At 42.9% G+C, this 27,077-nt stretch overlaps 2 non-coding genes across 2 annotated transcripts; one reads left to right on the top strand and one right to left on the bottom strand.

The window, feature by feature from the left end:
* Positions 1–6,197: 6,197 nt before the first annotated feature.
* Positions 6,198–6,381, top strand: LOC140280510 (U2 spliceosomal RNA). The gene has a single exon (XR_011909471.1). It is a non-coding gene; the product is annotated as a U2 spliceosomal RNA (small nuclear RNA).
* Positions 6,382–9,629: 3,248 nt separating this feature from the next.
* Positions 9,630–9,743, bottom strand: LOC140280647 (U5 spliceosomal RNA). The gene has a single exon (XR_011909584.1). It is a non-coding gene; the product is annotated as a U5 spliceosomal RNA (small nuclear RNA).
* Positions 9,744–27,077: the final 17,334 nt, after the last annotated feature.

Here is a 27,077-nt window from a genome sequence, read left to right as displayed (position 1 = left end):
GGGATTTCTCACCCTTTCTCATCAGCTTTTTGCAAATTATTCTCTGACATTCACACCTACTTGCAGTCGAACAGCTCTGCTCCCGCTTTTGATTATGTTTGGTTAGATATTCGAACCTTTTCTTAACTGCTTTTTTACAAACTTTGGTCGGACGTTCACACCTTCTTGCAGCCGAACACCTACACTTCCGGTTTTGATAGTGTATATTCGGGCATACGAACCTTTTCTTACCCGCTTTTTACAAACCATGGTCGGACTTTCACACCTTTTAGTAGCCGAACAACTCCGCTCCCGCTATTGATTGTGTACAGTCGGGTATTTTAACCTTTTCTTACCCGCTTTTTACCAACTATGGTCGGACATTCACACCTTCGTACAGCGGAACACCTCCGCTCCCTCTTTTGATGGTGTATGTTCGGGTATTCAAACCTTTTCTTACCCGCTTTTTACCAACTATAGTTGGACATTCACACCTTCTTACAGCAGAACACCTCCGCTCCCTGTTTTGATTATGTATGGTTTGACATTCGCACCTTCTCTCAACCGCCTTTTACTATGGTCGGCCATTCACAGCTTCCTCTCCACCATACTTGTATGGTGGGATATTCACACCCACCTGCATCCGAAGACCTCCGCCCCCACTTTTGTTGATATTTAGTCGGTGATTCGCACCTTACCCGCTTTTGGCAAACTATGGCCTTCTTGCAGCCAAACACCTCTGATCTCGCTTTTGATGATGTAAGGTTGGGCATTCAGACCTTGCTTCACCTGCTTTTCACCAAATATAGTCGGACATTCACACCCACTTGCATCCGAAGTCCTCCGCCCCAAATTTTGTTGATATTTAGTCGGACATTCGCACCTTACCCGCTTTTGGCAAACTATGGCCTTCTTGCAGCCAAACACCTCTGATCTCGCTTTTGATGATGTAAGGTTGGGCATTCAGACCTTGCTTCACCTGCTTTTCACCAAATATAGTCGGACATTCACACCTTCTTGCAGCCGAACACTTCCGCTCCACCTTTTAGTGTTCTATCACACCTTTTTTTCACCGCATTTTATACATTATGGTTGGAAATTTTCAACCACTCTCATCCGAAGACCTCTCCTCCCGCTTTTGTTAATATATTTGAACTTTAGTCGGACATTCAAACCTTCTTGCAGCTGAACCACCTCCGCTCCCTGTTTTGATCATATATGGTCTGGCAATACTACTTTTTCTTACCCGTTTGTGAGTAATTATGGCTGGACATTCACACCTACTTGCAGCCGAACACAACCTCTCTCGCTTTTGATGATGTATGGACCGGCATTCTTACCTTTTCTAACACATTTTTCAGCAATTATGGTCGGAGATTCACACCTACTCACAGCCGAACAACTCCGCTACCGCATTTGATGGTGTATAGTCGGGCATTCTCACCCTTTCTCATCAGCTTTTTGCAAATTATGATCTGACATTCACACCTACTTGCAGTCGAACAGCTCTGCTCCCGCTTTTGATTATGTATGGTTGGATATTCGAACCTTTTCTTAACTGCTTTTTACAAACTTTGGTTGGACGTTCACACCTTCTTGTAGCCGAACACATGCACTCCTGCTTTTGATGATGTATGGTTGGGCATTCGCACCTTTTTTTTACCCATTTTTCAGGTATTATGGGTGGACATTCACACCTTCTTGCAGCTGAACACCTCCTCTCCCACTTATGATCATGTGTGGTTTGATTTTCGAAAATTTTCTTTCATGTTTTCTAGCAATTATTGATGGACATTTAGACCTTCTTGCAGCTGAACACCACCTCTCCCGATTTTGATTATGTATGGACCGGCATTTTTACCTTTTCTAACACATTTTTCAGCAATTATGGTTGGAGATTCACACCTACTCACAGCCGAACAACTCCGCTACCGCATTTGATGGTGTATAGTCGGGCATTCTCACCCTTTCTCATCAGCTTTTTGCAAATTATGATCTGACATTCACACCTACTTGCAGTCGAACAGCTCTGCTCCCGCTTTTGATTATGTATGGTTGGATATTCGAACCTTTTCTTAACTGCTTTTTACAAACTTTGGTTGGACGTTCACACCTTCTTGTAGCCGAACACATGCACTCCTGCTTTTGATGATGTATGGTTGGGCATTCGCACCTTTTTTTTACCCATTTTTCAGGTATTATGGGTGGACATTCACACCTTCTTGCAGCTGAACACCTCCTCTCCCACTTATGATCATGTGTGGTTTGATTTTCGAAAATTTTCTTTCATGTTTTCTAGCAATTATTGATGGACATTTAGACCTTCTTGCAGCTGAACACCACCTCTCCCGATTTTGATTATGTATGGACCGGCATTTTTACCTTTTCTAACACATTTTTCAGCAATTATGGTTGGAGATTCACACCTACTCACAGCCGAACAACTCCGCTACCGCATTTGATGGTGTATAGTCGGGCATTCTCACCCTTTCTCATCAGCTTTTTGCAAATTATGATCTGACATTCACACCTACTTGCAGTCGAACAGCTCTGCTCCCGCTTTTGATTATGTTTGGTTAGATATTCTAACCTTTTCTTAACTGCTTTTTACAAACTTTGGTCGGACGTTCACAATATCTTGCAGCCGAACACCTCCGCTTCCACTTTTGATGGTGTATATTCGGGCATACGAACCTTTTCTTACCCGCTTTTTACAAACCAAGGTCGGACTTTCACACCTTCTCTTAGCTGAACAACTCCGCTCCCTCTTTTGATTGTGTACAGTCGGGTAATTTAACCTTTTCTTACCCGCTTTTTACCATCTATGGTCGGACATTCACACCGTCTTACAGCGGAACACCTCCGCTCCCTCTTTTGATGATGTATGGTTAGGCATTCGCACCTTTTCTTACCCATTTTTCAGTAATTATGGGTAGACATTCACACCTTCTTGCAGCTGAACACCTCCTCTCCCGCTTACGATCATGTGCAGTTTGATATTCGAAAATTTTCTTTCATGTTTTCTAGCAATTATTGATGGACATTCAGACCGTCTTGCAGCTGAACACCTCCGCTCCCACTTTTGATGGTGTATAGTCGGGCTTTCGAGCCTTTTCTTCCCCGGTTTTTACAAATTATGGTTGGACATTCAGACCTTCTTGCAGCCGAAAACCTCCACTCCCTCTTTTGATCATACATTGTCGGGCATTCGCACCTTTTCTTACCTGCTTTTTACAAACTATGGTCGGACTTTCACACCTTTTAGTAGCCGAACAACTCCGCTCCCGCTATTGATTGTGTACAGTCGGGTATTTTAACCTTTTCTTACCTGCTTTTTACCAACTATGGTTGGACATTCACACCTTCTTACAGCAGAACACCTCCGCTCCCTGTTTTGATTATGTATGGTTTGACATTCGCACCTTCTCTCACCCGCCTTTTACTATGGTCGGCCATTCACAGCTTCCTCTCCACCATACTTGTATGGTGGGATATTCACACCCACTTGCATCCGAAGACCTCCGCCCCCACTTTTGTTGATATTTAGTCGGTCATTCGCACCTTACCCGCTTTTGGCAAACTATGGCCTTCTTGCAGCCAAACACCTCTGATCTCGCTTTTGATGATGTAAGGTTGGGCATTCAGACCTTGCTTCACCTGCTTTTCACCAAATATAGTCGGACATTCACACCTTCTTGCAGCCGAACACTTCCGCTTTTAGTGTTCTATGAGGCATTCACATATTTTTTTTCACCGTATTTTATAGATTATGGTTGGAAATTCTCACCCACTCTCATCCGAAGACCTCTCCTCCCGCTTTTGTTAATATATAGTCGGGCATTCGAACCTTTTCTTACCCGCTTTTTACAAATTATGGTCGAACATTCACACCTACTTGCAGCTGAATACTTCCGCTCCACCTTTTAGGTATGTATGGTTGGCATTTGCACCTCTTTTTATACTGATTGCTGAAGATTAAGTTGTTCTTTCTCAAACTACAATTTTTTTTTAATTGTTGAAACTTGATTTGAAGTGGATAAATAAGGAGGACAAACAGTTTTAAGTCAGGCTGATAGAAGGAATTAATTTTATAGCAAAATCTGTATTTCGTCATATGTCGAGAGATGCTTATTGCTGAAGAAGTTCTTTCTCATTCTACAAAGTACAACGTTGTTTATCGTTGAAACTTGATTAGACATGAATAAATATGAAGGACAAAGCAGTCTTAACTTGGTTTGAGTTAATGAATTCGTTTTATAGGAGAATCCAAATTCGTGCATAACTCATAAAATAGAGCTTATTTTCGGATTCCTGAAGAATGAGTCTGGTTCTTTCTCATAATACAAAGTTTCTTGTTTATTGTTGAAACTTCATCAGAAGTGAAGAAATAAATGAATGCCTATCAACAAATGTGGGATCTAAACTCTAGTGCTTCCTCTAAAATAATTTCCTTTCTCAATTTAGAAATGTGTGTGTGTAAGTCACAACACCCGTGACACCAAAACGGCTTTCTTTTCTCTACACTCTGCACTATGAGCACACACACCAAATCAGAAAGGCTTTTTTCTCTCTTTTCTACATTATGGACTGTGGGGACACAAAACCGCTCTCTCTTTTTTTTTTTGATTGTGTGCCAGGGCGTTGTCTCACATATTAGATTATGCTTAAGATACGAATGGGTTTATCAGTCACATCAGAATCCATACATACTGATCCTCCCGTAATAAAATGGTCGGATCTTATCAAACACACTTTGTTTCTTGTGACAATCAAGTCAGCGAAACAGCGTATACACGTCAAGACACTGAATCAAGTTTGCCACAAGAACTCATAAGTTTGGCAGTATTGCTCTGCCGTCAACAATCATACACCCATTTTATTTTCGTGAGACGTGCAGGCACCTGTTCATCTACTGTTCTATCACTATGAATTAGTTTATCTATTATCAATAAGGATACTTCTACAACTACTATCAAAGTATGTCCAGACTTCTTATGTTGTCAGTTGCTATATATGAATAAGTGGGTAGCTACTGACAAGCATTAAGCATGTCACACAGCCCAAACATATAACATTTCAGGACACACCACACAGTTAACAACCACAGTGAAGTGTCAAAGCCCAAACATTCAACAGGACACTTACACAACACATTCGAATCAAACAGTCAGACAACATACAAGAACATATACCCCAGCCGGCATTGCTCCCTGCCTATTTTCTTACAGCTCACTATGTGTGCGCACACCTTTATTCACAAACTCTTCAACTTATACTCTTTTACCGAAGCTGCTACAGCTCGATTGGCCGAATACCCTTAGATCCTATTTCGGTGAATTTGACATCTGCCTTACATGTAACAGATTAGCGGTTTAGCAGTTTTAATTTAGTTTGAGTGAAGAAATTCATTTTATAGCAAAATCTGAAATCGTGAAGCACTCATGAAAGTAAGCTTATTCTCGGATTCCTGAAACTTTAGATTTGCTCTTTCTTTTACTGCAAAGTACAACGTTGTTTTTTTTGTTTAAATCTTTCTAGACATGGTAAATATGAACGACAAAGCAGTTTTAACATAGTTTGAGTGAAGGAATTCATTTTATAGATAAAATCCCAAGAGTCTGCAGAGAAAAGAGAGTGAATGCGAAGTAGACTTTAACTAGGCTATGGGAGCGAGCCGAGTGTCGGCTAACCGGGAGAATTGCTTGAAAGAAACGCGACACCGAATGAACGGTCAGAACAAAGCCTCAATACGGGATTCTCGTGGTGTTTTTGTTGCTGCCTTGTCTTTTGCATAGAGTAAAAGACAAGGCAGCCATCGAATAGGGCCCGATTGTTCCTACTTGGTCAGCCGAGGAGCAAGGGGCACTAATGACTTGTTTCTATTATTGGCAGGCTTTACCTTTGCGGGTGAAGCCCTTTCTGTCTGTGCAAAAGAAATCTTGCTACTTTGCAGAGTGACTTCTCTGAGTAGAGTCGCCTTACTTGTTGCGACTGTGCCGATGTTCGAAGCTGGAGTGCAAAGTTGTTGCTTGAATGGTGCTTGCTGGAGCATGCGGGAGTGCAAAGTTATACCATTTAAAAGGGCTGAAGAGTGCTCAGTGCAGCGGGTGGGCGGAGGTGCAACGTGACACTCTGGCCACCTATGGCCATAAAAAGAACACTGCTACAAGTGCGCATTGTGCCAGCAAGGGCCCTCGGACCTGAAACAGTGGACAGTTATCGCTTCTCGGCCTTTTGGCTAAGATCAAGTGTAGTATCTGTTCTTATCAGTTTAATATGTCCTCTATACGAGGACAACATATTAAATGGATTTTTAAGAATAGGAGTTGAAAAAGAAGCTTGCTCCGTTCACTCCAAGCCTCGACCCGGTACTGCAGTGCCGCTGGGAACGGTGCGCTCTCCTCTGCTCTTGTGAAAAAGCAAACAGCGGTGCAGGATGGAAGTTTCAGGGAGCCCAAGATGAAACTTTCTTTTAATCTGCTGAGAAAAGAGAGTGAATGCGAAGTGGACTTTAACACGGCTCTGGGAGCGAGCCGAGTGCGGGCTAACCGGGAGAATTGCTTGAAAGAAACGCGACACCGAATGAGTGGTCAGAACAAAGCCTCAATACGGTGTTCCCGTGGTGTTTGTGGCTGCCTTGTCTTTTGCACAGAGAAAAAGACAAGGCAGCCATCGAATGGATTGTTTCTACTTGGTCAGCCGAGGAGCAGGGGGGGGGGGCAAGCGTCTCAACCAAGCAAAGCTCACCAAGTAGGAACAATCGGGCCCTTTTCGATGGCTGCAACACCTGAAAGAGATATTGATGCGAGACCCGATCAAATGCTTTTTCAAAGTCTAAATTTAAGATGACAAGCCGGGTGTTTCTGTCTCTAGCGTAATCAATGATGTCTCGAATCAGTACGAGGCTGTCGGTGAGTTGTCTCCCTGAGATGGCACAAGCTTGGTCTGGGTGAATTACCTCCTCTAAAACAGAGGACATCCGTGTCGCTAAAACCTTGCTAAAAAGTTTACAGTCAAAGTTTAAAAGTGTGATGGGCCTCCAATTCTTTAGGTCAGTCTTATCATTTTTTTTATAAAGTAGAGTCACTATTCCCACTCTAAAACTGTCAGGCAGTCGGTCGAGTTTTTCAAAATCTTTAAAAACATCTAAAATGTCTGATGATAAAAGGTCCCAATAGGTCAGATAGAATTCTGCAGGAAGCCCGTCTAAACCCGGAGCTCGACTTCTCTTAAAACCTGTTTTAAAACCATTTTTTTAACTCTAAAGCAGTAAAATTCTGTGTCAAGTGTGCATTCTCTTTTACGGTTTTGTCAACGAATTTTAAGATTTCTGCCGATGTTTCCAAGTGCACTGGTTTCTCTTTGTACATGTTACTATAAAAGGTATGTACAGTTTCAATCATCTCTTGTGTGGATTTTGTTAAAAACCCATCTTCTCTTTTTAGATTTTGAATACACTCCTTTTTATTTATAACTTTCTTTCTTTTTCACCTTCCTCAATTTCCTGCTCCCTGCTTCTTACAAAAATTCCTTTACTCTTTATTTCTGCTAAAACTGACATTTCCTTTTTGACATCTTTGATTTCTTCTTTAAAGTCTATGCCACACTGATTTAGTTTAAAGTAGCGCTGTAAGCGTTTATGTAGTCCCATCATACATCTATTCTCTTTCCTTTTTTTACGTTTACCTTGCTGTTTAAAAAAAGTCTGGGTCGTTTCCTTCACCATTTCCCACCATTGTGCATGTGTTTCGTAGAGGTCTTGAAGGGTCTGCCACTCTTTATAACATTCCCTGTACTGACTGACTATGATTTCATCCTCCAACAGGGAACAGTTGAGTTTCCACAGACCACTTCCTACCGTCACACCAGAAGGGGGTGAAAGGGTGCAGGAGAGCACAAGGTGGTCTGAAAAGAAAACAGGGGTTAATCTAACATCAGTGGGTGGGCAATCTCTAGTAAAGAAATAATCAATGCGAGAGGCTCTGGTGCCATCATGACTAAACCAGGTGAAGCCCTCCTCTCTGGGATGCATGGTTTTAAAACAGTCAGTAAGCTTAAAATCCCTGCATATGCCCTGAAGTAAAATCGAAGTCTTATCCACTTTAAAATCTACCCCTGCTCTTTTTCTATCTTTCCTGCTCAAGATACAGTTAAAATCCCCTCCTACAACTAAAGGTACTTGCCCTAGCATGTAAAGCTGTATATCTTCTAAAAGGTCATACCTTTCATTTTTTCCATTGAAACCATAAATATTTAAGAGGTTAAAGTCTTGCCCCATAAAATTCAAGTGTGCTAAAAGTGCCCGTCCGTCTCTCACCACTGTGCTACCTTTCACCAGAACATGCGGATTTTTAATTAGAATGGCCACACCATCATTTTTATTTTGATTTGAGCCACTCCATATCGATAAATGGGGCCACATTTCCTCCCATTGTCTATGGTTTTTTAAAAAAGGTAGTCCACATTCTTGTATTAAAAACACATCTGATTTTATGGAGTCTAAGAAGGATAAAATACTCTGGGCTCTTGTCTTTGATTTCACACTTCTCACATTTAGTGTTGAGAAGGTGAGAACCATTAAAAGCATAAAGGAAAGTAGGTATGTCATTTTCGTTTTTCTAAGTTATCAAAACAAATTACACACAGGTTATTTCTTGGGAAACTAGCTCTTCCTTCATTTCTTTAGGTGAAAAGTGAGTAGGGTGATCTATATTTCCTTTTCGGACTCTCGGTGTTGGCCTCTGACGCAATGTTGCATTTAACTTTGAGTCCCTGGGGGTTGATTGCAGAGCTGAAGTTAAAAAGGAGACCTCATTTGGTGAGTCGGAGGGGAAGACTCTAGGTTCTTCCACTGAAGAACTGTCTGAAAGGGACCTAACCCTTCCCCTCTTCTCTGATACCACTGGGGAATCAGAGGCTCAGATGCCGTCCTCTTCGGCTGTTGACCTTCTGGGAGGTGAGTATCTTCACTAGACTCACCTGTCTGCTCTTCCTCCTCATTTAGCGTAGCTCCACCCTCTGCCTGTGAATTCTCACAGACTTCAACACTGAGTGGTGAGGCCTCTACAGGCCCCTCCCCTTTTTGCTCCTCACTTCCAATCCAAGCTTTTGGCGGGAAGTTTGAATTTATTGGGTCAACCTCTTCACTTTGTTCACCAACTGCCACCTTTGGTCCTTCTCTTTGTTGGCTTGACTGTGGCTTTACCGTCTTTAATTTGTTGGCAAAAGATTTAGGGCAATCTCTGAAGAGGTGATTTAATTCTCCACAGAGATTACATTTCCTGCCATTTGGACACTCTCCAAAAGTTTGCCCAATTTCTCTGCTCTTCCCACATAACACCTTGGTACAAGCCTCAACCAGGTGCCCATGCTCACCACACTTGCGGCAGAACTTGGGCTGCCCCTGGTAGTGGATGTAACCTCCGTTTTCAAGGTGGCCAGAGTGTCGCCCACCCGCTGCACTGAGCACTCTTCAGCCCTTTTAAATGGTATAACTTTGCACTCCCGCACGCTCCAGCAAGCACCATTCAAGCAACAACTTTGTACTCCAGCTTCGAACATCGGCACAGTCGCAAAGAGTAAGGCGACTCTACTCAGAGAAGTCACTCTGCATAGTAAGAAGATTTCTTTTGCACAGACAGAAAGGGCTTCACCCGCAAAGGTAAAGCCTGCCAAAAATAGAAACAACTCATTAGTGCTGCTCTCCACAGAAATCTTTAGTAAAAGGCGAAAGACTTGTACGTTATGAAGAGAAACCAGAGTACGATTATCCGTCACTGCGGGAGCAGGGCATCAGGCTAGTTGGCATAGCCACCTTCCCCATGGTGAGCTTTGCTTGGTTGAGACGCTTGCTCCCCCCCCCCCCTTGCTCCTCGGCTGACTAACTAGGAACAATCGGGCCCTATTCGATGGCTGCCTTGTCTTTTACTCTGTGCAATAGACAAGGCAGCAACAAAAACACCACGAGAATCCCGTATTGAGGCTTTGTTCTGATCGCTCATTCGGTGTCGCGTTTCTTTCAAGCAATTCTCCCGGTTAGCCCACACTCGGCTCGCTCCCATAGCCGTGTTAAAGTCTACTTCGCATTCACTCTCTTTTCTCAGCAGACTCTTGGGATTTTATCTATAAAATGAATTCCTTCACTCAAACTATGTGAAAACTGCGTTGTCCTTAATATTTACCATGTCTAGAAAGATTTAAACAAAAAAAACAACGTTGTACTTTGCAGTAAAAGAAAGAGCAAATCTAAAGTTTCAGGAATCCGAGAATAAGCTTACTTTCATGAGTTCTTCACGATTTCGGATTTTGCTATAAAATGAATTCCTTCACTCAAACTAAATTAAAACTGCTAAACCGCTAATCTGTTATATGTAAGGCAGATGTCAAATTCACCGAAATAGGATCAAAGGGTATTCGGCCAATCGAGCTGTAGCAGCTTCGGTAAAAGAGTATAAGTTGAAGAGTTTGTGAATAAAGGTGTGCGCACACATAGTGTGCTGTACAAAAATAGTTAGGGAGCAATGCCGGCTGGGGTATATGTTCTTGTATGTTGTCTGACTGTTTGATTTGAATGTGTTGTGTAAGTGTCCTGTTGAATGTTACATGTTTGGGCTTTGACACGCTTCACTGTGGTTGTTAACTGTGTGGTGTGTCCTGAAATGTTATATGTTTGGGCTGTGTGACATGCTTAATGCTTGTCAGTAGCTACCCACTTATTCATATATAGCAACTGACAACGTAAGAAGTCCGGACATACTTTGATAGAGTAGTTGTAGAAGTATCCTTATTGATAATAGATAAACTAATTCATACTGATAGAACAGTAGATGAACAGGTGCCTGCACATGTCTCACGAAAATAAAATGGATGTATGATTGCTGACGGCAGAGCAATACTGCCAAACTTATGAGTTCTTGTGGCAAACTTGATTCAGTGTCTTGACGTGTATACGCTGTTTCGCTGACTTGATTGTCACAAGAAACAAAGTGTGTTTGATAAGATCCGACCATTTTATTACGGGAGGATCAGTATGTATGGATTCTGATGTGACTGATAAACCCATTCGTATCTTAAGCATAATCTAATACGTGAGACAACGCCCTGGCACACGATAAAAAAAAAAAAAGAGAGAGAGCGGTTTTGTGTCCCCACAGTCCATAATGTAGAAAAGAGAGAAAAAAGCCTTTCTGATTTGGTGTGTGTACTCATAGTTCAGAGTGTAGAGAAAAGAAAGCCGTTTTGGTGTCACGGGTGTTGTGACTTACACACACACATTTCTAAATTGAGAAAGGAAATTATTTTAGAGGAAGCACTAGAGTTTAGATCCCACATTTGTTGATAGGCATTCATTTATTTCTTCACTTCTGATGAAGTTTCAACAATAAACAACAAACTTTGTATTATGAGAAAGAACCAGACTCATTCTTCAGGAATCCGAAAATAAGCTCTATTTTATGAGTTATGCACGAATTCGGATTCTCCTATAAAACGAATTCATTAACTCAAACCAAGTTAAGACTGCTTTGTCCTTCATATTTATTCATGTCTAATCAAGTTTCAACGATAAACAACGTTGTACTTTGTAGAATGAGAAAGAACTTCTTCAGCAATAAGCATCTCTCGACATATGACGAAATACAGATTTTGCTATAAAATTAATTCCTTCTATCAGCCTGACTTAAAACTGTTTGTCCTCCTTATTTATCCACTTCAAATCAAGTTTCAACAATTAAAAAAAATTTGTAGTTTGAGAAAGAAGAACTTAATCTTCAGCAATCAGTATAAAAAGAGGTGCAAATGCCAACCATACATACCTAAAAGGTGGAGCGGAAGTATTCAGCTGCAAGTAGGTGTGAATGTTCGACCATAATTTGTAAAAAGCGGGTAAGAAAAGGTTCGAATGCCCGACTATATATTAACAAAAGCGGGAGGAGAGGTCTTCGGATGAGAGTGGGTGAGAATTTCCAACCATAATCTATAAAATACGGTGAAAAAAAATATGTGAATGCCTCATAGAACACTAAAAGCGGAAGTGTTCGGCTGCAAGAAGGTGTGAATGTTCGACCATAATTTGTAAAAAGCGGGTAAGAAAAGGTTCGAATGCCCGACTATATATTAACAAAAGGGGGAGGAGAGGTCTTCGGATGAGAGTGGGTGAGAATTTCCAACCATAATCTATAAAATACGGTGAAAAAAAATATGTGAATGCCTCATAGAACACTAAAAGCGGAAGTGTTCGGCTGCAAGAAGGTGTGAATGTCCGACTATATTTGGTGAAAAGCAGGTGAAGCAAGGTCTGAATGCCCAACCTTACATCATCAAAAGCGAGATCAGAGGTGTTTGGCTGCAAGAAGGCCATAGTTTGCCAAAAGCGGGTAAGGTGCGAATGACCGACTAAATATCAACAAAATTGGGGGCGGAGGTCTTCGGATGCAAGTGGGTGTGAATATCCCACCATACAAGTATGGTGGAGAGGAAGCTGTGAATGGCCGACCATAGTAAAAGGCGGGTGAGAGAAGGTGCGAATGTCAAACCATACATAATCAAAACAGGGAGCGGAGGTGTTCTGCTGTAAGAAGGTGTGAATGTCCAACCATAGTTGGTAAAAAGCGGGTAAGAAAAGGTTAAAATACCCGACTGTACACAATCAATAGCGGGAGCGGAGTTGTTCGGCTACTAAAAGTCCGACCATGGTTTGTAAAAAGCGGGTAAGAAAAGGTGCGAATGCCCGACAATGTATGATCAAAAGAGGGAGTGGAGGTTTTCGGCTGCAAGAAGGTCTGAATGTCCAACCATAATTTGTAAAAACCGGGGAAGAAAAGGCTCGAAAGCCCGACTATACACCATCAAAAGTGGGAGCGGAGGTGTTCAGCTGCAAGACGGTCTGAATGTCCATCAATAATTGCTAGAAAACATGAAAGAAAATTTTCGAATATCAAACTGCACATGATCATAAGCGGGAGAGGAGGTGTTCAGCTGCAAGAAGGTGTGAATGTCTACCCATAATTACTGAAAAATGGGTAAGAAAAGGTGCGAATGCCTAAACATACATCATCAAAAGAGGGAGCGGAGGTGTTCCGCTGTAAGACGGTGTGAATGTCCGACCATAGATGGTAAAAAGCGGGTAAGAAAAGGTTAAATTACCCGACTGTACACAATCAAAAGAGGGAGCGGAGTTGTTCAGCTAAGAGAAGGTGTGAAAGTCCGACCTTGGTTTGTAAAAAGCGGGTAAGAAAAGGTTCGTATGCCCGAATATACACCATCAAAAGCGGAAGCGGAGGTGTTCGGCTGCAAGATATTGTGAACGTCCGACCAAAGTTTATAAAAAGCAGTTAAGAAAAGGTTCGAATATCTAACCAAACATAATCAAAAGCGGGAGCAGAGCTGTTCGACTGGAAGTAGGTGTGAATGTCAGATCATAATTTGCAAAAAGCTGATGAGAAAGGGTGAGAATGCCCGACTATACACCATCAAATGCGGTAGCGGAGTTGTTCGGCTGTGAGTAGGTGTGAATCTCCAACCATAATTGCTGAAAAATGTGTTAGAAAAGGTAAAAATGCCGGTCCATACATAATCAAAATCGGGAGAGGTGGTGTTCAGCTGCAAGAAGGTCTGAATGTCCATCAATAATTGCTAGAAAACATGAAAGAAAATTTTCCAAAATCAAACCACACATGATCATAAGTGGGAGAGGAGGTGTTCAGCTGCAAGAAGGTGTGAATGTCCACCCATAATACCTGAAAAATGGGTAAAAAAAAGGTGCGAATGCCCAACCATACATCATCAAAAGCAGGAGTGCATGTGTTCGGCTACAAGAAGGTGTGAACGTCCAACCAAAGTTTGTAAAAAGCCGTTTAGGAAAGGTTCGAATATCCAACCATACATAATCAAAAGCGGGAGCAGAGCTGTTCGACTGCAAGTAGGTGTGAATGTCAGATCATAATTTGCAAAAAGCTGATGAGAAAGGGTGAGAATGCCCGACTATACACCATTAAATGCGGTAGCGGAGTTGTTCGGCTGTGAGTAGGTGTGAATCTCCAACCATAATTGCTGAAAAATGGGTAAAAAAAAGGTGCGAATGCCCAACCATACATCATCAAAAGCAGGAGTGCATGTGTTCGGCTACAAGAAGGTGTGAACGTCCAACCAAAGTTTGTAAAAAGCAGTTAAGAAAAGGTTCGAATATCCAACCATACATAATCAAAAGCGGGAGCAGAGCTGTTCGACTGCAAGTAGGTGTGAATGTCAGATCATAATTTGCAAAAAGCTGATGAGAAAGGGTGAGAATGCCCGACTATACACCATCAAATGCGGGAGCGGAGTTGTTCGGCTGTGAGTAGGTGTGAATCTCCGACCATAATTGCTGAAAAATGTGTTAGAAAAGGTAAGAATGCCGGTCCATACATCATCAAAAGCGAGAGAGGTTGTGTTCGGCTGCAAGTAGGTGTGAATGTCCAGCCATAATTACTCACAAACGGGTAAGAAAAGGTAGTATTGCCAGACCATATATGATCAAAACAGGGAGCGGAGGTGGTTCAGCTGCAAGAAGGTTTGAATGTCCGACTAAAGTTCAAATATATTAACAAAAGCGGGAGGAGAGGTCTTCGGATGAGAGTGGTTGAAAATTTCCAACCATAATGTATAAAATGCGGTGAAAAAAAGGTGTGATAGAACACTAAAAGGTGGAGCGGAAGTGTTCGGCTGCAAGAAGGTGTGAATGTCCGACTATATTTGGTGAAAAGCAGGTGAAGCAAGGTCTGAATGCCCAACCTTACATCATCAAAAGCGAGATCAGAGGTGTTTGGCTGCAAGAAGGCCATAGTTTGCCAAAAGCGGGTAAGGTGCGAATGTCCGACTAAATATCAACAAAATTTGGGGCGGAGGTCTTCGGATGCAAGTGGGTGTGAATGTCCGACTATATTTGGTGAAAAGCAGGTGAAGCAAGGTCTGAATGCCCAACCTTACATCATCAAAAGCGAGATCAGAGGTGTTTGGCTGCGAGAAGGCCATAGTTTGCCAAAAGTGGGTAAGGTGCGAATGACCGACTAAATATCAACAAAAGTGGGGGCGGAGGTCTTCGGATGCAGGTGGGTGTGAATATCCCACCATACAAGTATGGTGGAGAGGAAGCTGTGAATGGCCGACCATAGTAAAAGGCGGGTGAGAGAAGGTGCGAATGTCAAACCATACATAATCAAAACAGGGAGCGGAGGTGTTCTGCTGTAAGAAGGTGTGAATGTCCGACCATAGTTGGTAAAAAGCGGGTAAGAAAAGGTTAAAATACCCGACTGTACACAATCAATAGCGGGAGCGGAGTTGTTCGGCTACTAAAAGGTGTGAAAGTCCGACCATGGTTTGTAAAAAGCGGGTAAGAAAAGGTGCGAATGCCCGACAATGTATGATCAAAAGAGGGAGTGGAGGTTTTCGGCTGCAAGAAGGTCTGAATGTCCAACCATAATTTGTAAAAACCGGGGAAGAAAAGGCTCGAAAGCCCGACTATACACCATCAAAAGTGGGAGCGGAGGTGTTCAGCTGCAAGACGGTCTGAATGTCCATCAATAATTGCTAGAAAACATGAAAGAAAATGTTCGAATATCAAACTGCACATGATCATAAGCGGGAGAGGAGGTGTTCAGCTGCAAGAAGGTGTGAATGTCTACCCATAATTACTAAAAAATGGGTAAGAAAAGGTGCGAATGCCTAACCATACATCATCAAAAGAGGGAGCGGAGGTGTTCCGCTGTAAGACGGTGTGAATGTCCGACCATAGATGGTAAAAAGCGGGTAAGAAAAGGTTAAATTACCCGACTGTACACAATCAAAAGAGGGAGCGGAGTTGTTCAGCTAAGAGAAGGTGTGAAAGTCCGACCTTGGTTTGTAAAAAGCGGGTAAGAAAAGGTTCGTATGCCCGAATATACACCATCAAAAGCGGAAGCGGAGGTGTTCGGCTGCAAGATATTGTGAACGTCCGACCAAAGTTTGTAAAAAGCAGTTAAGAAAAGGTTCGAATATCTAACCAAACATAATCAAAAGCGGGAGCAGAGCTGTTCGACTGGAAGTAGGTGTGAATGTCAGATCATAATTTGCAAAAAGCTGATGAGAATGGCTGAGAATGCCCGACTATACACCATCAAATGCGGTAGCGGAGTTGTTTGGCTGTGAGTAGGTGTGAATCTCCAACCATAATTGCTGAAAAATGTGTTAGAAAAGGTAAAAATGCCGGTCCATACATCATCAAAATCGGGAGAGGTGGTGTTCAGCTGCAAGAAGGTCTAAATGTCCATCAATAATTGCTAGAAAACATGAAAGAAAATTTTCAAAAATCAAACCACACATGATCATAAGTGGGAGAGGAGGTGTTCAGCTGCAAGAAGGTGTGAATGTCCACCCATAATACCTGAAAAATGGGTAAAAAAAAGGTGCTAATGCCCAACCATACATCATCAAAAGCAGGAGTGCATGTGTTCGGCTACAAGAAGGTGTGAACGTCCAACCAAAGTTTGTAAAAAGCAGTTAAGAAAAGGTTCGAATATCCAACCAAACATAATCAAAAGCAGGAGCAGAGCTGTTCGACTGCAAGTAGGTGTGAATGTGAGATCATAATTTGCAAAAAGCTGATGAGAAAGGGTGAGAATGCCCGACTATACACCATCAAATGCGGGAGCGGAGTTGTTCGGCTGTGAGTAGGTGTGAATCTCCAACCATAATTGCTGAAAAATGTGTTAGAAAAGGTAAAAATGCCGGTCCATACATCATCAAAAGCGAGAGAGGTTGTGTTCGGCTGCAAGTAGGTGTGACTGTTCGACTAAAGTTTGTAAAAAGTGGGTAAGACAAGGTGCGAATGCCTGACAATGTATGATCAAAAGCGGGAGCGGAGGTGTTCAGCTGCAAGAAGGTCTACATGTCCATCAATAATTGCTAGAAAACATGAAAGAAACTTTTCGAAAATCAAACCGCACATCATCATAAGTGGGATAGGAGGTGTTCAGCTGCAAGGTGTGAATGTCCACCCATAATTCCTGAAAAATGGGCAAAAAAAAGGTGTGAATGCCCAACCATACATCATCAAAAGCAGGAGTGGAAGTGTTCGGCTACAAGAAGGTGTGAACGTCCAACCAAAATATGTAAAAAGCAGTTAAGAAAAGGTTCGAATATCCAACCAAACATAATCAAAAGCGGGAGCAGAGCTGTTCGACTGCAAGTAGGTGTGAATGTCAGATCATAATTTGCAAAAAGCTGATGAGAAAGGGTGAGAATGCCCGACTATACATCATCAAATGCGGGAGCGGAGTTGTTCGGCTGTGAGTAGGTGTGAATCTCCGACCATAATTGCTGAAAAATGTATTAGAAAAGGTAAAAATGCCGGTCCATACATCATCAAAAGCGAGAGGGGTTGTGTTCGGCTGCAAGTAGGTGTGAATGTCCAGCCATAATTACTCACAAACGGGTAAGAAAAGGTAGTATTGCCAGACCATATATGATCAAAACAGGGAGCGGAGGTGGTTCAGCTGCAAGAAGGTTTGAATGTCCGACTAAAGTTCAAAAATATTAAAGAAAGCGGGAGGAGAGGTCTTCGGATGAGAGTGGTTGAAAATTTCCGACCATAATGTATAAAATGCGGGTAAGGTGCGAATGTCCGACTAAATATCAAAAAAATTTGGGGCAGAGGTCTTCGGATGCAAGTGGGTGTGAATGTCCAACCATACAAGTATGGTGGAGAGGAAGCTGTGAATAGCCGACCATAGTTTGGAAAAAGCGGGTAAGAAAAGGTTTGAATACCCGAACATACACCATCAAAAGAGGGAGCGGAGGTGTTCCGCTGTACGAAGGTGTGAATGTCCGACCATAGTTGGTAAAAAGCGGGTAAGAAAAGGTTAAAATACCCGACTGTACACAATCAATAGCGGGAGCGGATGTGTTCGGCTACAAGAAGGTGTGAAAGTCCGACCATGGTTTGTAAAAAGCGGGTAAGAAAAGGTGCGAATGTCCGAAAATTTATGTTCAAAAGAGAGAGCGGAGGTTTTCGGATACAAGAAGGTTTGAATGTCCCACCATAGTTTGTAAAAAGCGGGTAAGAAAAGGTTCGAATGCCCGACTATACACCATCAAAAGTGGGAGCAGAGGTGTTCCGCTGTAAGACGGTGGGAATGTCCGACCATAGTTGGTAAAAAGCGGGTAAGAAAAGGTTAAAATACCCGACTGTACACAATCAATAGCAGGAGCGGAGTTGTTCGGCTACAAGAAGGTGTGAAAGTCCGACCATGGTTTGTAAAAACCGGGAAGAAAAGGCTCGAAAGCCCGACTATACACCATCAAAAAGAAGGTTTGAATGTCCATCAATAATTGCTTTAAAACAAGAAAGTAAATTTTCGAATATCAAACCGTACATGATCATAAGCGGGAGAGGAGGTGTTCCGCTGTAAGACGGTGTGAATGTCCGACCATAGTTGGTAAAAAGCGGGTAAGAAAAGGTTAAAATACCCGACTGTACACAATCAATAGCGGGAGCGGAGTTGTTCGGCTACTAAAAGGTGTGAAAGTCCGACCCTGGTTTGTAAAAAGCGGGTAAGAAAAGGTTCGAATGCCCGAACATACACCATCAAAAGAGGGAGCGGAGGTGTTCCGCTGTAAGACGGTGTGAATGTCCGACCATAGTTGGTAAAAAGCGGGTAAGAAAAGGTTAAAATACCCGACTGTACACAATCAATAGCAGGAGCGGAGTTGTTCGGCTACAAGAAGGTGTGAAAGTCCGACCATGGTTTGTAAAAACCGGGAAGAAAAGGTTCGAATGCCCGACTATACACCATCAAAAAGAAGGTTTGAATGTCCATCAATAATTGCTTTAAAACAAGAAAGTAAATTTTCGAATATCAAACCGTACATGATCATAAGCGGGAGAGGAGGTGTTCCGCTGTAAGACGGTGTGAATGTCCGACCATAGTTGGTAAAAAGCGGGTAAGAAAAGGTTAAAATACCCGACTGTACACAATCAATAGCGGGAGCGGAGTTGTTCGGCTACTAAAAGGTGTGAAAGTCCGACCCTGGTTTGTAAAAAGCGGGTAAGAAAAGGTTCGAATGCCCGAACATACACCATCAAAAGAGGGAGCGGAGGTGTTCCGCTGTAAGACGGTGTGAATGTCCGATCATAGTTGGTAAAAAGCGGGTAAGAAAAGGTTAAAATACCCGACTGTACACAATCAAAAGAGGGAGCGGAGTTGTTCAGCTAAGAGAAGGTGTGAAAGTCCGACCATGGTTTGTAAAAAGCGGGTAAGAAAAGGTTCGTATGCCCGAATATACACTATCAAAACCGGAAGTGTAGGTGTTCGGCTGCAAGAAGGTGTGAACGTCCGACCAAAGTTTGTAAAAAAGCAGTTAAGAAAAGGTTCGAATATCTAACCAAACATAATCAAAAGCGGGAGCAGAGCTGTTCGACTGCAAGTAGGTGTGAATGTCAGAGAATAATTTGCAAAAAGCTGATGAGAAAGGGTGAGAAATCCCGACTATACACCATCAAATGCGGTAGCCTAGTTGTTCGGCTGTGAGTAGGTGTGAATCTCCAACCATAATTGCTGAAAAATGTGTTAGAAAAGGTAAAAATGCCGGTCCATACATCATCAAAATCGGGAGAGGTGGTGTTCAGCTGCAAGAAGGTCTAAATGTCCATCAATAATTGCTAGAAAACATGAAAGAAAATTTTCAAAAATCAAACCACACATGATCATAAGTGGGAGAAGAGGTTTTCAGCTGCAAGAAGGTGTGAATGTCCAGCCATAATTACTCACAAACGGGTAAGAAAAGGTAGTATTGCCAGACCATATATGATCAAAACAGGGAGCGGAGGTGGTTCAGCTGCAAGAAGGTTTGAATGCCCGACTAAAGTTCAAATATATTAACAAAAGCGGGAGGAGAGGTCTTCGGATGAGAGTGGTTGAAAATTTCCAACCATAATGTATAAAATGCGGTGAAAAAAAGGTGTGATAGAACACTAAAAGGTGGAGCGGAAGTGTTCGGCTGCAAGAAGGTGTGAATGTCCGACTATATTTGGTGAAAAGCAGGTGAAGCAAGGTCTGAATGCCCAACCTTACATCATCAAAAGCGAGATCAGAGGTGTTTGGCTGCAAGAAGGCCATAGTTTGCCAAAAGCGGGTAAGGTGCGAATGTCCGACTAAATATCAACAAAATTTGGGGCGGAGGTCTTCGGATGCAAGTGGGTGTGAATGTCCGACTATATTTGGTGAAAAGCAGGTGAAGCAAGGTCTGAATGCCCAACCTTACATCATCAAAAGCGAGATCAGAGGTGTTTGGCTGCAAGAAGGCCATAGTTTGCCAAAAGCGGGTAAGGTGCGAATGACCGACTAAATATCAACAAAAGTGGGGGCGGAGGTCTTCGGATGCAGGTGGGTGTGAATATCCCACCATACAAGTATGGTGGAGAGGAAGCTGTGAATGGCCGACCATAGTAAAAGGCGGGTGAGAGAAGGTGCGAATGTCAAACCATACATAATCAAAACAGGGAGCGGAGGTGTTCTGCTGTAAGAAGGTGTGAATGTCCAACCATAGTTGGTAAAAAGCGGGTAAGAAAAGGTTAAAATACCCGACTGTACACAATCAATAGCGGGAGCGGAGTTGTTCGGCTACTAAAAGTTGTGAAAGTCCGACCATGGTTTGTAAAAAGCGGGTAAGAAAAGGTGCGAATGCCCGACAATATATGATCAAAAGAGGGAGTGGAGGTTTTCGGCTGCAAGAAGGTCTGAATGTCCAACCATAATTTGTAAAAACCGGGGAAGAAAAGGCTCGAAAGCCCGACTATACACCATAAAAAGTGGGAGCGGAGGTGTTCAGCTGCAAGACGGTCTGAATGTCCATCAATAATTGCTAGAAAACATGAAAGAAAATGTTCAAATATCAAACTGCACATGATCATAAGCGGGAGAGGAGGTGTTCAGCTGCAAGAAGGTGTGAATGTCTACCCATAATTACTGAAAAATGGGTAAGAAAAGGTGCGAATGCCTAACCATACATCATCAAAAGAGGGAGCGGAGGTGTTCCGCTGTAAGACGGTGTGAATGTCCGATCATAGTTGGTAAAAAGCGGGTAAGAAAAGGTTAAAATACCCGACTGTACACAATCAAAAGAGGGAGCGGAGTTGTTCAGCTAAGAGAAGGTGTGAAAGTCCGACCATGGTTTGTAAAAAGCGGGTAAGAAAAGGTTCGTATGCCCGAATATACACTATCAAAACCGGAAGCGTAGGTGTTCGGCTGCAAGAAGGTGTGAACGTCCGACCAAAGTTTGTGAAAAAGCAGTTAAGAAAAGGTTCGAATATCTAACCAAACATAATCAAAAGCGGGAGCAGAGCTGTTCGACTGCAAGTAGGTGTGAATGTCAGAGAATAATTTGCAAAAAGCTGATGAGAAAGGGTGAGAAATCCCGACTATACACCATCAAATGCGGTAGCGGAGTTGTTCTGCTGTGAGTAGGTGTGATTCTCCAACTATAATTGCTGAAAAATGTGTTAGAAAAGGTAAGAATGCCGGTCCATACATCATCAAAAGCGAGAGAGGTTGTGTTCGGCTGCAAGTAGGTGTGAATGTCCAGCCATAATTACTCACAAACGGGTAAGAAAAGGTAGTATTGCCAGACCATATATGATCAAAACAGGGAGCGGAGGTGGTTCAGCTGCAAGAAGGTTTGAATGTCCGACTAAAGTTCAAATATATTAACAAAAGCGGGAGGAGAGGTCTTCGGATGAGAGTGGTTGAAAATTTCCGACCATAATGTATAAAATGCGGTGAAAAAAAGGTGTGATAGAACACTAAAAGGTGGAGCGGAAGTGTTCGGCTGCAAGAAGGTGTGAATGTCCGACTATATTTGGTGAAAAGCAGGTGAAGCAAGGTCTGAATGCCCAACCTTACATCATCAAAAGCGAGATCAGAGGTTTTTGGCTGCAAGAAGGCCATAGTTTGCCAAAAGCGGGTAAGGTGCGAATGTCCGACTAAATATCAACAAAATTTGGGGCGGAGGTCTTCGGATGCAAGTGGGTGTGAATGTCCGACTATATTTGGTGAAAAGCAGGTGAAGCAAGGTCTGAATGCCCAACCTTACATCATCAAAAGCGAGATCAGAGGTGTTTGGCTGCAAGAAGGCCATAGTTTGCCAAAAGCGGGTAAGGTGCGAATGACCGACTAAATATCAACAAAAGTGGGGGCGGAGGTCTTCGGATGCAGGTGGGTGTGAATATCCCACCATACAAGTATGGTGGAGAGGAAGCTGTGAATGGCCGACCATAGTAAAAGGCGGGTGAGAGAAGGTGCGAATGTCAAACCATTCATAATCAAAACAGGGAGCGGAGGTGTTCTGCTGTAAGAAGGTGTGAATGTCCAACCATAGTTGGTAAAAAGCGGGTAAGAAAAGGTTAAAATACCCGACTGTACACAATCAATAGCAGGAGCGGAGTTGTTCGGCTACAAGAAGGTGTGAAAGTCCGACCATGGTTTGTAAAAACCGGGAAGAAAAGGCTCGAAAGCCCGACTATACACCATCAAAAAGAAGGTTTGAATGTCCATCAATAATTGCTTTAAAACAAGAAAGTAAATTTTCGAATATCAAACCGTACATGATCATAAGCGGGAGAGGAGGTGTTCCGCTGTAAGACGGTGTGAATGTCCGACCATACTTGGTAAAAAGCGGGTAAGAAAAGGTTAAAATACCCGACTGTACACAATCAATAGCGGGACCGGATGTGTTCGGCTACAAGAAGATGTGAAAGTCCGACCATGGTTTGTAAAAAGCGGGTAAGAAAAGGTGCGAATGTCCGACAATGTATGATCAAAAGAGAGAGCGGAGGTTTTCGGATACAAGAATGTTTGAATGTCCCACCATAGTTTGTAAAAAGCGGGTAAGAAAAGGTTCGAATGCCCGACTATACACCATCAAAAGCGGGAGCAGAGGTGTTCCGCTGTAAGACGGTGTGAATGTCCGACCATAGTTGGTAAAAAGCGGGTAAGAAAAGGTTAAAATACCCGACTGTACACAATCAATAGCGGGAGCGGAGTTGTTCAGCTACAAGAAGGTGTGAAAGTCCGACCATGGTTTGTAAAAACCGGGAAGAAAAGGCTCGAAAGCCCGAGTATACACCATCAAAAGTGGGAGCGGAGGTGTTCAGCTGCAAGACGGTCTGAATGTCCATCAATAATTGCTTTAAAACAAGAAAGTAAATTTTCGAATATCAAACCGCACATGATCATAAGCGGGAGAGGAGGTGTTCGGCTGCAAGAAGGTGTGAATGTCCACCCATAATTCATGAAAAATGGGTAAAAAAAAGGTGCGAATGCCTAAAAATACATTATCAAAAGCAGGTGTGAATGTCAGATCATAATTTGTAAAAAGCTGATGAGAAAGGGTGAGAATGCCCGACTATACACCATCAAAAGCGGGAGAGGTGGTGTTCGACTGCAAGTAGGTGTGAATGTCAAGCCATAATTACTCACAAACGGGTAAGAAAAGGTAGTAGCCAGACCATATATGATCAAAACAGGGAGCGGAGGTGGTTCAGCTTCAAGAAGGTTTGAATGTCAAACTAAAGTTCAAATATATTAACAAAAGCGGGAGGAGAGGTCTTCGGATGAGAGTGGTTGAAAATTTCCAACCATAATGTATAAAATGCGGTGAAAAAAAAGGTGTGATAGAACACTAAAAGGTGGAGCGGAAGTGTTCGGCTGCAAGAAGGTGTGAATGTCCGACTATATTTGGTGAAAAGCAGGTGAAGCAAGGTCTGAATGCCCAACCTTACATCATCAAAAGCAAGATCAGAGTTGTTTGGCTGCAAGAAGGCCATAGTTTGCCAAAAGCGGGTAAGGTGCGAATGTCCGACTAAATATCAACAAAATTTGGGGCGGAGGTCTTCGGATGCAAGTGGGTGTGAATATCCCACCATACAAGTATGGTGGAGAGGAAGCTGTGAATAGCCGACCATAGTTTGGAAAAAGCGGGTAAGAAAAGGTTTGAATGCCCGAACATACACCATCAAAAGAGGGAGCGGAGGTGTTCCGCTGTACGAAGGTGTGAATGTCCAACCATACTTGGTAAAAAGCGGGTAAGAAAAGGTTAATATACCCGACTGTACACAATCAATAGCGGGAGCGGAGTTGTTCGGCTACAAGAAGGTGTGACAGTCCGACCATGGTTTGTAAAAAGCGGGTAAGAAAAGGTGCGAATGTCCGACAATGTATGATCAAAAGAGAGAGCGGAGGTTTTCGGATACACGAAAGTTTGAATGTCCTACCATAGTTTGTAAATAGCGGGTAAGAAAAGGTTCGAATGCCCGACTATACACCATCAAAAGTGGGAGCAGAGGTGTTCCGCTGTAAGACGGTGTGAATGTCCGACCATAGTTGGTAAAAAGCGGGTAAGAAAAGGTTAAAATACCCGACTGTACACAATCAATAGCAGGAGCGGAGTTGTTCGGCTACAAGAAGGTGTGAAAGTCCGACCATGGTTTGTAAAAACCGGGAAGAAAAGGCTCGAAAGCCCGACTATACACCATCAAAAAGAAGGTTTGAATGTCCATCAATAATTGCTTTAAAACAAGAAAGTAAATTTTCGAATATCAAACCGTACATGATCATAAGCGGGAGAGGAGGTGTTCCGCTGTAAGACGGTGTGAATGTCCGACCATAGTTGGTAAAAAGCGGGTAAGAAAAGGTTAAAATACCCGATTGTACACAATCAATAGCGGGAGCGGAGTTGTTCGGCTACTAAAAGGTGTGAAAGTCCGACCCTGGTTTGTAAAAAGCGGGTAAGAAAAGGTTCGAATGCCCGAACATACACCATCAAAAGAGGGAGCGGAGGTGTTCCGCTGTAAGACGGTGTGAATGTCCGACCATAGTTGGTAAAAAGCGGGTAAGAAAAGGTTAAAATACCCGACTGTACACAATCAATAGCAGGAGCGGAGTTGTTCGGCTACAAGAAGGTGTGAAAGTCCGACCATGGTTTGTAAAAACCGGGAAGAAAAGGTTCGAATGCCCGACTATACACCATCAAAAAGAAGGTTTGAATGTCCATCAATAATTGCTTTAAAACAAGAAAGTAAATTTTCGAATATCAAACCGTACATGATCATAAGCGGGAGAGGAGGTGTTCCGCTGTAAGACGGTGTGAATGTCCGACCATAGTTGGTAAAAAGCGGGTAAGAAAAGGTTAAAATACCCGACTGTACACAATCAATAGCGGGAGCGGAGTTGTTCGGCTACTAAAAGGTGTGAAAGTCCGACCCTGGTTTGTAAAAAGCGGGTAAGAAAAGGTTCGAATGCCCGAACATACACCATCAAAAGAGGGAGCGGAGGTGTTCCGCTGTAAGACGGTGTGAATGTCCGATCATAGTTGGTAAAAAGCGGGTAAGAAAAGGTTAAAATACCCGACTGTACACAATCAAAAGAGGGAGCGGAGTTGTTCAGCTAAGAGAAGGTGTGAAAGTCCGACCATGGTTTGTAAAAAGCGGGTAAGAAAAGGTTCGTATGCCCGAATATACACTATCAAAACCGGAAGTGTAGGTGTTCGGCTGCAAGAAGGTGTGAACGTCCGACCAAAGTTTGTAAAAAAGCAGTTAAGAAAAGGTTCGAATATCTAACCAAACATAATCAAAAGCGGGAGCAGAGCTGTTCGACTGCAAGTAGGTGTGAATGTCAGAGAATAATTTGCAAAAAGCTGATGAGAAAGGGTGAGAAATCCCGACTATACACCATCAAATGCGGTAGCCTAGTTGTTCGGCTGTGAGTAGGTGTGAATCTCCAACCATAATTGCTGAAAAATGTGTTAGAAAAGGTAAAAATGCCGGTCCATACATCATCAAAATCGGGAGAGGTGGTGTTCAGCTGCAAGAAGGTCTAAATGTCCATCAATAATTGCTAGAAAACATGAAAGAAAATTTTCAAAAATCAAACCACACATGATCATAAGTGGGAGAGGAGGTGTTCAGCTGCAAGAAGGTGTGAATGTCCAGCCATAATTACTCACAAACGGGTAAGAAAAGGTAGTATTGCCAGACCATATATGATCAAAACAGGGAGCGGAGGTGGTTCAGCTGCAAGAAGGTTTGAATGCCCGACTAAAGTTCAAATATATTAACAAAAGCGGGAGGAGAGGTCTTCGGATGAGAGTGGTTGAAAATTTCCAACCATAATGTATAAAATGCGGTGAAAAAAAGGTGTGATAGAACACTAAAAGGTGGAGCGGAAGTGTTCGGCTGCAAGAAGGTGTGAATGTCCGACTATATTTGGTGAAAAGCAGGTGAAGCAAGGTCTGAATGCCCAACCTTACATCATCAAAAGCGAGATCAGAGGTGTTTGGCTGCAAGAAGGCCATAGTTTGCCAAAAGCGGGTAAGGTGCGAATGTCCGACTAAATATCAACAAAATTTGGGGCGGAGGTCTTCGGATGCAAGTGGGTGTGAATGTCCGACTATATTTGGTGAAAAGCAGGTGAAGCAAGGTCTGAATGCCCAACCTTACATCATCAAAAGCGAGATCAGAGGTGTTTGGCTGCAAGAAGGCCATAGTTTGCCAAAAGCGGGTAAGGTGCGAATGACCGACTAAATATCAACAAAAGTGGGGGCGGAGGTCTTCGGATGCAGGTGGGTGTGAATATCCCACCATACAAGTATGGTGGAGAGGAAGCTGTGAATGGCCGACCATAGTAAAAGGCGGGTGAGAGAAGGTGCGAATGTCAAACCATACATAATCAAAACAGGGAGCGGAGGTGTTCTGCTGTAAGAAGGTGTGAATGTCCAACCATAGTTGGTAAAAAGCGGGTAAGAAAAGGTTAAAATACCCGACTGTACACAATCAATAGCGGGAGCGGAGTTGTTCGGCTACTAAAAGTTGTGAAAGTCCGACCATGGTTTGTAAAAAGCGGGTAAGAAAAGGTGCGAATGCCCGACAATGTATGATCAAAAGAGGGAGTGGAGGTTTTCGGCTGCAAGAAGGTCTGAATGTCCAACCATAATTTGTAAAAACCGGGGAAGAAAAGGCTCGAAAGCCCGACTATACACCATCAAAAGTGGGAGCGGAGGTGTTCAGCTGCAAGACGGTCTGAATGTCCATCAAT

This window comes from Leuresthes tenuis, unplaced genomic scaffold, assembly GCF_036924035.1.
Source record: "Leuresthes tenuis unplaced genomic scaffold, fLeuTen1.0.hap1 SCAF_21, whole genome shotgun sequence".
In the NCBI taxonomy this organism is placed as follows: Eukaryota; Metazoa; Chordata; class Actinopteri; order Atheriniformes; family Atherinopsidae; genus Leuresthes; species Leuresthes tenuis.
The sequence above is the reverse complement of the archived record's forward strand: the minus strand, read 5'-3'. Positions and strand labels throughout refer to the sequence as shown.